The following is a 12,432-nucleotide window of genomic DNA, read 5'->3' on the forward strand; positions in this document are numbered from 1 at the left end:
GCATGAAACCAATGCTAATTACTGTGATGTGAAATGAGTTTGGATTGAGATATCACTACAAAGTTTGGGCTCTTTAAAGCATCGCATGGAGTCGTTGTTGGACTGAGGACACGTCCCTCTGATTATTTAGCCCGTGCACATCTGCATGTGTGTTTACATTACGTTCAAATACTAAACTTAATACATTTGTGTGGTATATATTTTAAAATATATTTTCTGTACATATCAAGATACATATATTTGATAAAATCCATCTCACTCATGACCTCCTCACATTATCCACTAACTCTGACACTCTCAGTGAAGCAGAAATCCTCGGCAGTGTCTCAAACCAGCCCACCTAGGGCTTTGTGAGAGTATGTGCGTGTGTCTGTGTGTGTGTGTGTGTGTGTGTGTGTGTGTGTGTGTGTGTGTGTGTGTGAGTGTGAGTGTGTGTGCCCCTTTATGTAACCCTCACAGTGGCAGCAGTGTAACACTCTTTAGTCAATGTCAACCTAATGTTTCAGTCTCTCAGCGCTCTCCAGGTCGGGTCATCGGTTGTTGTTTTTTTAACTTGCTGAGGATGAACAGAGCTAAACGGGGATGTGACGCCTGTAGGCAGGTTTGATGATGAGGTTGGATTTTAAGTATAATTCTATTTCAACTTACAGTTCTATGTACACATACACAAATACAGACACACGGACACACACAGAAGTTACTTATTTTCTTCAGTGCACATGTTTTGAAGCTTTAGAAACTGATTTTGCTTCTCATTTAAAATCCAGCAAATACAGCACAGATACAGTAGATTTAAATTTATTAAATTAATATTTTATTTTCATTAAATACTTTTAAATTTTTTTAGTCTAAAATACTCTGTTTTTAAATTATTCTAAATTTAAATCTGACACATAAGGTGATTTTTTTAATGCTCATGATCTTTAGCTCATCAGTAAACAAAAATCCTGTCATATTAGATGTGATGAAAAATCCTATTTTCTTGTTTGATTTAAAGACTCCTCATTGTTACAATATGAATAAAAGGAAAAGGTAAGGAACAAAAAATTAAAATTAGTTGTTACCTAGCGGTCTATCACCTTCACAGAGGAGTGAAAACTATATTTAACCCCTTAAATGAAGTGATAAACCGAGGAAGCATCGACGCATCTGACCTGAATGTGTGACAATTTTACAGCTTTGCTTTTAGCTTTGTGTTTGAAAGGTGTGTTGATGTGTGTGTAGGTGTGAGTTTAGCATGTGTGTGTGTTTTAGAGTGTATGGTTAGTGCTGTATCCTGCTACTGCTGCTGCTCAGTAACAGAAAGAGAAGACGGACTTTAGCTTTTTGCCTAATCGCTTCCAGACACAGAGATTTGCATTCCACCGCTTTCTCCTCTCTCTCTCTCTCTCTCTCTCTCTCTCTCTCTCTCTCTCTCTCTCTCTCTCTCTCTCTCTCTCTCTCTCTCCTTCACTCTTCTCCTCTTACGCCGCTGCACCCCCCGTTACTTTTTCAATTAGAAACATACATTCTGAGACGCTCGTACACCGGGGCTGTGAGTAACGAAGCAGAGGAGGAAGTAGGTGATGGATTAAAGGAATTAAACTGTCACTGTGAGAGGAAACATGCAGAAAAACGAGTGCGGGACGGATGGACGGGTCGTAAAGAACGGAGGACAGAGACAGTGGAAGAGAAGAAGAAGAAGAACATGTGTGACTGATTAAGATTCCAGCGGGCCTATTAGGATGATAAGACGTCAGAGTGAGAATAAAGAGGCCATAAAACAGAGTGCTCATATTCACCATTTACTGCTCGTTTAGCAGCATGCTTATTAGAAACATACCGTAAAACTTAGATAAAACGCCCAGGCTGTTTTTCACTCTGTCTAAGAAGTATACCTGCTAATACTTGGGGCATGCATCTACACTGAAGAGGCCTTGAGTTTTTGATTGAACCAATGTGATCTTGCTGAAACTGACAGCTTTTTCTTTGTACTTGCTATGGTGGACAAAAACCTGACACGTGACTTTGAGTGAAAGAAAAAAGACAACCATGGAGGAGGAGAAATTATTTGTTGCACAGTCAGGCACATATTCACGTAAAATATATAACCCTGCTTTGACTGAAGATTGTGTAGATTTCTTCTCCAATTTGCAGGCACATCCAGCCAGTGAGATAAACTACTTAACAGGGATCTGTTGTTACCCTGAAGTTTTATGATATCTTAATATGCTTTGCTGAGGTTTATGGTTGTAGTACCACAGTACCTCCATATATGAAACCTTTGATTTAACCACCTCAGATTAGGAGGTTATTTCGTCATAATCTAAAATGTATGACCTTTAAACTGCAGAATATAGTCACACAGAATAAAAGCCATTTATACATGTATTTCAATAACCTATAATAAGTCAAGTTGCTACTAATATGCGTAGATGCTTATTAACAGGGGCTATAACGGTTGGTGTGGATACCTAAGTATAGTACAAATCACTGACAACTCTCTGCCAAAGGTCATAAAGTGATTATGCCCACCTCCTTGCTTCTATCTTCTTCTAATATTGTGTTTGAAGTTTAATAATACATCACTTTTTGGACCTATAGGTATATGTCTTGTTCCTTGTACAGCACAGGTTAAGTGTTGGGAGGAAAGGAACATGAGGGAGCTGCAGAAGTGTTGAAGAGTTGTTGCATCACAGCGGACGCTGTATGCAACGGTATGGCAACAGTTTAAAATACATAAAGACTTATACCACGTGTTTTTTTTCCCTCCATTAAATTGTTTCCTTTTTTATGTTTTCAGGCCCTGTGCGTGTGGCTTATTGTACTTTACTGCACATATCTGGCCTTTTTTTCTGTTTCTCTGGAATGTTTCTGTGGATTAAGGAGCTCCGTGAGTTTCAGACCAACCGCTGGGAGAGACAAAGCAGTCAGTCGACCAGCACAGATAGCTGCCACATTCCAACAGTGGTCACAATCATGGAAATTACAAATAATTAAAGCAAAAGAAAGTTGTTTGGTAATGTGTTGTTTGAGCGAAGCAGCACATGTGAGAGGCTTTTTACCTTGGTGCTTGGAGTAGTGTTTACACCACGTTTGAGTTCATCATTGAAGTCACGTCTCCATACAAGAAGAAGTACAACGTCTGTATTAATGCCAAGCAGTTAATTACTTTCTGTTATGATTACATAATGATGGTTTCAAAGTGAAAACAAAAAAGCTTGATGTGAATAGATACAGAACTGAGAAGTGATTGTATCACGATTGTTTTGTGTTAACTCAACTGAGTTTTTTTTATGCTTTCAGTGGGCTAAGATGAACACATTGGATAGATTGGATATTTGGATGATTCATAATTCAGAGACAAAGCCTTCTTTCCTTCAAATGCACATTACTTGCAAACTTTGGATAAACATTCAAATTATCGATGCACACATTTTCAAATGTAACCCTTCAAACTGTGCAATAGAAACAAGTCTACCAGTGCAGGCAGTGCTGTTTTTATTAATTATTATGCAGGTTCTTGTGGTATCTCTAAATGCATTAGGCCTAAAATCTATAAAACCTTTAGGTTATATAAGATTTTTATGTTATACTCTTCCTTTATGGTTTTAATTGTATAAGATTTGATCAGAGGATAATGCAAAACAAGATTCCTGCAGGCAAAATTCAGTCAGCTGTGCAATATCGCCATATTGCACATTGCAAGCAATGTAGCGTAATCACATCATCTATAAATGTATTGTGCAGTCATGAAAAAGAAGGACATCTTTGCTTTCAGCTGATAAAAGGTCAACATTTTTTGATTATGTTGTATTTAGATTTGATCGATATAAGCACGATTATGCAAAAAAAAAAATCCATAGTTACAATCCATATCAATCAATAGAAACAAGAGTCAGTTTCTGCTTTAGTTTGAATGTTTTAACAGCGACTGCTTACTGCGTGCGTGTCATGTGTTAAATCCAAACATGTTTCTCAATGTTTTTTTATTCTTAGAAGGACAGCGGAGCAAAACGAGTGGTCGTGACGTTCATCTCTCTCAGTGTTTCAGAGGAGGATTTTCTTCTCTGGCTCTGCAGCTTTATCAGATTATAAACGATGTATTTGCAGATTATAGGGGACAGTTTGTGTGTGAAGGACTGACCGCTGGGGCAGACAATGTGACCAGCCAACCATTATATGACCTGCTGGATCCCAGCACACACACACACACACACACACACACGCACACACAAGCTGGCATTCATGTAGCTGCTCGGATATGTACTCATTCACATGAGCGACCATGCACGAGCTGCAAGAACACACACATTGTTCAAGCCGGTGTTGTGTGTTTATGCAGCAGGTTGCAGGAACAAGCTGCCAGTGTTATCCCTCAGAATGTGCGTGTGTGTGTGTGTGTGTGTCAGACTGTGTGTGTGTGTGTGTGTGTGTGATAGAGAGAGTGCGTGTTAAGATATGTCTTGAGAGATTCATCCGCTTTAGAGGAACTTGACTCTGCTATCTCCTCAGTTTCTCATTCCTGCATTTTTCTTTCGTTTATCTCTATCACTTGCTTGCTGCAACAGACACACACACACACAAACACACACACACACACACACGCACACACATATATATACACTTACACACACAAAAACACACCCTTATATATCTTGCTCTATGTCTCTCTGTTGCTCTCTCTCCACAAATAGAGCACTATCTCCTAGCAACAAGGCCTTTGAGAGTGATGTGTGCGATAGATTGGGTGTCTGCGATATAGGGGTTTGTGTGTGTTTGTTTGTGTGTGTATGTGTGTGCGTGCATGCATGTGTGTGTGTATTTATGTTTCAAAGCCAGAAAGATGATGAAAGTCATCAGAGGAAGGACGTTGACTTCCAAACAGGACTTGAAGAATGAATGTGAGTCAGTGTGTCTCGCTATTGTAAGTACAGTTAGGCGTGGGTATGTGTGTGTGTGTGCGTGCTTTTGTCTGTGTGTGTGGGTGTGTGTGTGTGTGTGTGTGTGCGCATGCATGTGTGTAGTAATTTTCCTGATGGACTGCATTACTCTAGATGGGGCTATTACTCAGAAAATAAAAGTTTCAATTATTCCTAAAATGCCCTGGACCCCCACATACACACACATACACATATATGCACACACACAATGATATAGTGTAGTGCATTATTTTCAGCTGTGCATATTAGAACAGACAGAGGGATTTACTGTTTAGTACACACACACACACACACACACACGCACACACGCACGCACGCACGCACACACACACACACACACACACACACACACACACACACACACACACACACACACACACACACACACACACACACAGGCTCTCTGCAGCACAAAGGTCGTTCTCATTTCTATCATTTGACCATATTTTTCCATGTTTTATTATTTTTCATTACACACGCGGACATTTATAGTTCATTTATCATATGAGCAGAGCAGTAAAGATGTGCATGTATTGCGCAGTGTGTGTGAGTGTTTGTGACTGGTGGCTGGGGTGTGAAACAATGTGTGGGCACAGCAAACACAGGACGACCTGGACTTTCATCCAGCATTCAACTGGTTAATCAAAAAAAAAACGTGGTTTGACAGACTAGTTTTGAAGTTACTCAACATATTTTTTTTCAAATATAAGTAACAGTTGTGATTAATTAGCTAGTTATGTCATAGCATGTGTTTGTCATGTTTTGATTGCACATACAATTGTTTTCCTGAGCTGAGCTGCTGAGGAGTGAGACATCTCACTTCGTTACCATCTCTGCTGAGAGTGATGCGTGCAAAACAGCATCTGTACAGATTAAAAGAAAAATCCTGTACAATGCAACCCCATGATTTTGTTTAACTGTTGAACGAGTCTCTCACAGAGTGGTGAACCTCTTCCCATCTTTATTTTAAGGGACTCTCTGGAGTGCCCTTTGTATCCCCAGTTATGGGACCAACCAAGCAGCAACCTCCGGTCTAAAAATTTGAGTCCAATGCAGAAGTGCTAAAAACTGCAGATCATTGAGGATCCCCTTGAGGGTGGCTCTGGAAGTACCGGAAACCCCATACACACCAATTCAAAAAAGACGATTTTTACAGCAGAAATAAACATGTTTACAGCCTGGTACAAAAGACGAGTGTAGTCTGGATAGCTCATTTCTCGACCGTCACACACTGCACGGGGGTGAATTTTTTCATAACGCTGTAATTTCAAAGATATTTAGATTACGAGTTGTCCAATGAGAGGGACAGCTGACTTGATTGACAGGCGGGAACACAGCGCTTCAGAAACAGATGGGTGACGTCATGGATACTACGTCCATTATTTATACAGTCCATGGGACCAACCTGTTGCTAATTGGTGTAATTACTTTGGAGAAGTTCCTTCAGGTGTAATTGTTTTTAAGCATTACACAACTTTTTCAGTGGTTTGTTCACCTTGTCACAACTTTTTTGAAACATATTGCATGCATCAAATTTAAAATTAGCGGCTAATTATCAAAACACAATAAAATGTTCAGTTTCAACATTTGGTACGTTGTCTTTGCACTATTTTCAATTGAATACACGCTTCAAATAATTGGCAAACCATCAAGCTCTGTTTTCATGAACATTTTACACAGCATCTCAACTTTTCTTGGAATTGGATTTATATAAAGAGACATACAGAGTGTTTCTTGTGCATTTGTTGAAACATTTTTTTTTTACTTAAAACAAGCGTTTTACCCTGTATATAGAGTTTGTATTGTGTAATAGTTGAACAGGAACCTTTTGTGTGTCTTTTTGAATTTCTTTGTGGCCTTTTACTCTCTATTTACTAAATCACAGCTCTGTCTGAGTCTGAGCGTCGAGACACCCTGACCTTTCCCTCTACCCACTTTTCCCACATTAAGCTTTTATCACTCCCTTTTCCTTTCTTCTTTATCACTTCCTGCAGAAAAAATATGTGGAGTCCGAGCAGAGCGGCAGAAGATTCAGAGCAGAGGGCTGAGGGTTAAAAAGTGAGGGAGGGGGCTGAGCGATGAGGTGCCTGCTGACTAAGTGTTTCTTATCAGAGACTGAATCCAGATGGTTTGCAAACACACCTCCTCTTCATCCTCTTTCTCACTCACAGTTTGCCCCTCCTCTTCTTCCTCCTTCCTCCCATCATTCCTCCTCTCTTTTAATCCTGGAATAGTTTCCATGATTTGTTATTCCTGGAGATTTCCAGAGTGACCACTCGCGTATAAATCGTCCAGCACCTCAGATAAAAGCCAAGCATGACGGTGATTATCCAAAGAGCCGCACTCTCTGGATCTCTGTCAGCTGCGTTACATCATGACAGCGCTGTAGTAGCCATCACATGGCGCCGCAGGAAAACATGCCGCTGAAGAAGAAAAAGAAAAACAAGAGTAGAAGAAGAGAAGTGTCAGAATGCACGCAGAGAGTCACAGCTTTGAAAATGATGTGAGTGAATCTAAAGGGAGTCTCCTCATGCTGTAGTTTCCTTAATCATCCAGCAAAATATAAAAATGATCTATATATACCTCTTGGGTGCTGTCCCATTTTAATAATTAATGCCCATGTTTGCCTCACAGCTATGGCTACACTTTCTTTTGAGTTACACCCAGAAAAATAATTTCAAATCTGAAATCAAACAGGCCTGAAAGATGATAAACCAAAGACAGACGTGTCCAAAGCTAGATGTAGTCAGACTTTGATGTGTGAAGTGAATAAACTTACATTTAAGATGATAATTGAACAATCTTCTGAGAAGCATTTAGGCTTCTTAAAGGCTATTTTTCCTTACTTAACCAGGATTCCCCAGAAGATTCAAATCTCTTTATATTAAGGGAGACGTGGCCAAGAATGTGCACCATACAGAGTTACAAAAGTTTAAAGAGGGGCCTATTAAAACAAAAAGGTTGAGATTTAAATAAAAAGAGTAAAAATAGTGTGTATAAAGCAGAGAAGAGCCACCAGACACATGACACACAATTTAGGCAAGACATAACATCTGCACTCTTCAGTAACGTTTTCTGTATCAGGCCTTTGAAGTCTTAAACAGAGACATATTGAGTAAGTTACTTACACACACACACACACACACACACACACACACACACACACACACACACACACACACACACACACACACACACACACACACACACACACACACACGCACACACACAGGGCTCCCTTGTATCACTCCTTTCACATCTTATCTGGCTGCTCAGGGAAATTAAGACAAACGATGTGACAGGAAAATGAACCATGAACACCTGGAGGTGTGTGTGTGTGTGTGTGTGTGCGTGGGAGAGTAGGAGTGTGTGTGCAGGGGGAGGGGTGATTAGAGACAGAGTGTGTGTGTTTACCTGCTGCTTGCCCACATGCGTGTGTGTGTGTGTGTGTGTGTGTGTGTGTGTGTGTGTGTGTGTGTGTGTGTGTGTGTGTGTGTGTGTGTGTGTGTGTGATATCTGCTCCACTGCTCAGCGTCCTGCAGGGAGTCGTTTGTTCCTCCTCTTTGTTGTCTGATGAAACCGAGCAGCTGATGACCAAATCCCTCATTTGTCTCTTATTTCTTCACAGAAAACTCCTGAAATATGCAACAAACATTAGGAGTGGCTGTGTTCCCTGAAAAAGAAATGAGAGGGAGGAGATGCAACAGTTTAAAAATGGTCTTTCACCTTGTATTTGGGTTTTTGTCTCCGAGTGCTCTCATGATTGATTCAAAGTGACACACTGACGCATTTTTCTTTCCTGTGTGAACTGAAAAAAACATTTGAACTCAGTTGTACTTGATTAAGTTTTACTCAAACTAGTCCTAGAATTTAAGTAACATCTTTTAATTGGAAATAAAAAATAATGACACAGATTTAGGAAAATAAAAAAGAGTACAATGGTTTAAAAGGTGCTAAGAGATCAGATTTGTTCCTCATTTAATTGCACAAAAACACAGACATACTTGAAACAAGTTATGTGAGACACAAAATTACACTGAGTTTTCACACTCCCACAGAGACAAACATTTCCACGTGGAGAGAGAGGAAAAGTTAGTGAAAAGGAGGGAAAACTAAATGAAAGAAACAAGAGGAAAAAAAGAGGATTTCAGCACACATTTTCCTTTTGTGTCCAGACTGTCATGTTGTTTTGATAAATCGGTGTCTGTTAAATGTCAGACAAAATTGAAAAATCACTCAAAGCCAAGTGAGGAGTATCAGAGAGAGAGAGAGAGATAACTGGAGTTAGAGTGTTTTTGAAGAGGAATTCATCCTTTAAAGTCAGATAAAAAGACATAAATCTACAGAGGCATCACCATTCTCAGAGCACACACACACTTAACCGTGTGTCCCCTTCATGGTTACCCCCTCTCCTCCTCCCTCCTTCTTCTTTACCCCTCCTCCTCCCTCCTCCTCCTCTCCCGTCTCTCCATCTCTTTTGTTGGGTTGTGTCAGGGTCGCGGCAAGGTCTCCGTCCCAGCAGGCCGCCGGGTCGACTTACAGGAAGTGTGTGTGTGACCTGTGCTGACATGTGTGGTTTGGTTAATGTGCTGCTGCGGTTGTTTTACCTGAAAACGGATTGTTGTGTTGATGGCTGACACACACATAGAGGAAACAGCACTTTAAACACACACACACACACACACCCACACACATACACACACACTCAGGTCACTGTGATGTGGTTTGATTGAGAGAGAGAACACGATGATAGATTCTCCCCGTATTTGTTGGAATCAAAAGAGAAATAAAAACTTTTACCAGTTGACCCAGCGTAGCTTCACGGTAGGCTGCCGCTGCTCTTTGGGAGATCATGCTCACTTCTACAGAAGAAGACTCAGAGTCAGACAAATTTATGGATCCCTGAAGAGAAATTCAGTTTCACAGCCTGACAAATCACATTAGAGAGAAAAAGCTTAGAGCAGCCATGTAACTGCTGTGAAGGGCAAAAGAGGAGAAAATAAATAATAATACATTATAGTTAAGTTATAGTTATATATGTAAATGACAGCTGTCTGAATTTAACACACTGATAACACAATAAAGAGAAGACTGTGTGTGTGTATTTTCCCAACAGAGGTCGGTATAGTGAGATTTGAAAGAGACACAAGCTGAACAGAACTGGAAAATCCTTTGATTTGACTTTACAGCCTCTCTCACACACATTCTGCACTCCTGAAATTCAGTCAAAATCAAAACCTTTTTACAGAAAGACAAATTCAACAGAAAACGGTGAACTGTTATTGCATTTTTGTCATTTCTTTACATGAAAAACTTTTGAAAATGGGCTCCAGAGTGGAATATTTTGAAAAAGGTACCCCTTATGCCCCCATGTAACGTGACAATACACCGATCCTGTGTAAACAGTGATGTCACATCTCTATTGGCACATGCATATATGTTCTCAGTCAGATAGCCATGCGCAAGTAGGAGGACAATTCTTACAACGATAGACTACCTAGCTGCTCTGGTCCAGGGTCACTCAGAGTAACAACCTTGCTTCGTCATCCATTCAGAGAAAGCTTTGAGTGTGCATTCACCATTGTCTTCTTTTTTTCTTTAATGCTGATGTTAAAGTCTCTAAAGAAAACACTTTAACATCTTAACGGGGCTGTTCTTATCTTAACCCAGCTGCAACCTCCGTCCGCGAGAATTTAAACCAATGCGGAAGCGTGAAATACTGAAGTTCATACAGTCTATGGTCTTAACAAGGCCTTAAAACAGTCACCATTACTGGACACTCCTCCTCCCTGGTTTGCTCTATACCTAGCCCCTCATTACCTCAACCAAATGCTGCAATTAAGGTTTGAAGAGTACGTCCAGTGCAGGTAATCTACCACTGTAAGATTTAAGGGCCTGGATGTCCTGAAATTACCTAGGAAATACCAATAGTTTGTGTGTGAAAAAGGCGTAAAGCTTCAGTTTGTGTATTTTTTGGTGCCCCCTGTGAACAAAGTGATACCCTGTATCTTCTTGCTGGTCTTGTCCATTACACGGTCAGATCGTTTTTTCTGATAAATGTCTCTTTAAATCAACATGCTCTCAGTTGTTTGGTCTGACACAAGCGGCAACCTCCGGTCTCAAACGATGAAGCCCATGTGGAAGTGTTATAAACTGCAACACATCGAGAATCCGCTTCAGGCTGGCTGCAGAAACACCGGAAACCACATAGACATGAATGGGAAGATGATCTTTGCAGCATTAATAAACATGTTTACAGCCTGGTTCAAAAAACGGCTTGGCCCTATGAAGCTAATCTCTCTAATGGCACACACTGTACGGGGGGTGAATTTTTTTCTAACATGACGGTTCAGAAGATATTAAGATTCTGAGTTTTTGCCCAAATAAGGACATGACTGACGTGACTCCCGGTCGGGAACATAAAGCTATTGGCTAGGAGGCTCACACTACGTCACACTCTGCCTGGTTGAGTTCCGCATTTCCAATATGGCTGCCGCCGTCGATTGGCTTCAAAACAGCGTTCAGGACCAGTTGGGTGACGTCACGGATACTGCGTCCATATTTTGTACAGTCTATGGTCTGACACCCTCAGTGCAGTTATATAGGAGCTGTCAGTGTTAGTGAAGGGGGTCTTGTTTCTTATTTGAGGTCAAAAAGAAGTATAGCTGTTAATATAACCACAATCTGGATGATAAAACACAATCAATCAGAAACCTGTTATTCAGAATATGACTAGTTTTCCAATGTGATTATGAACTGCTGTCTCTGAGGTAATGTCTCAACATATGTTCAATTTCAAGGTTTTAGAGGTACAGAAAGAGATTATTAATACAGCAGAGTTCAGCTGATCACTTCTGTTAAACTTTACCAGAAATCCCTCTTTTTGGACCAAATCATTTATTCTAGCAGCAGTTTTGTCTCCAGTGTCAACTCTGAGAACTTTTAAATTGAGTGTAAAAGCTTTTTGACACCTGGTGGAAAAAGAGCATGAAGGTGTTTCATGTATGCTGAGAAAGGAGCCGTGATTGCAGTGTAGATTTGTTCTGATTTGTCATGATTCCCACATGAGAAAAAGTGGCATGAAGTGTAATTATGTAGCTGCGGTAAAGGAGAAATTGCTCAACTTTACTCCCTTTAGGGGTTTAGATTGTTTAACTCAAATGCAAGTTTCTACGTCTCACACGTTCAGTCTATTAAGTGCATAAATACAAGATCTGCTCTGGTGAAGAAAGGCGACAATTTATCATCATTTTAATGCACTGTGACTGTTCCCACACCCACACTGTACTCACACTGTACGTCTGCTGAAAGAATCAGAGCACTAGAGCATAATGCAAGGCCAGGCAGGAACTTAGCTCCAATTTTACTTCTTCTTTAGCAGCCAAAGTGCCGTCACTAATTTACTGCCATTGTGGTATTGGCTTCATATTCATGCATTACCGCTGATTTGCAAAATGCTGTCAAATTAAGAGTAAATGGTGCATGTGTGAAAGTGTCTTTTGTTCCTTTA

At 40.3% G+C, this 12,432-nt stretch overlaps 1 protein-coding gene across 1 annotated transcript in view; it reads left to right on the forward strand.

Moving 5' to 3' along the window:
- tenm3 (teneurin transmembrane protein 3) overlaps window positions 1-12,432 on the forward strand; it is a 517,897-nt gene that overhangs the window by 286,328 nt on the left and 219,137 nt on the right.

Source organism: Notolabrus celidotus, chromosome 7, assembly GCF_009762535.1.
Source record: "Notolabrus celidotus isolate fNotCel1 chromosome 7, fNotCel1.pri, whole genome shotgun sequence".
NCBI classification, from domain to species: Eukaryota; Metazoa; Chordata; class Actinopteri; order Labriformes; family Labridae; genus Notolabrus; species Notolabrus celidotus.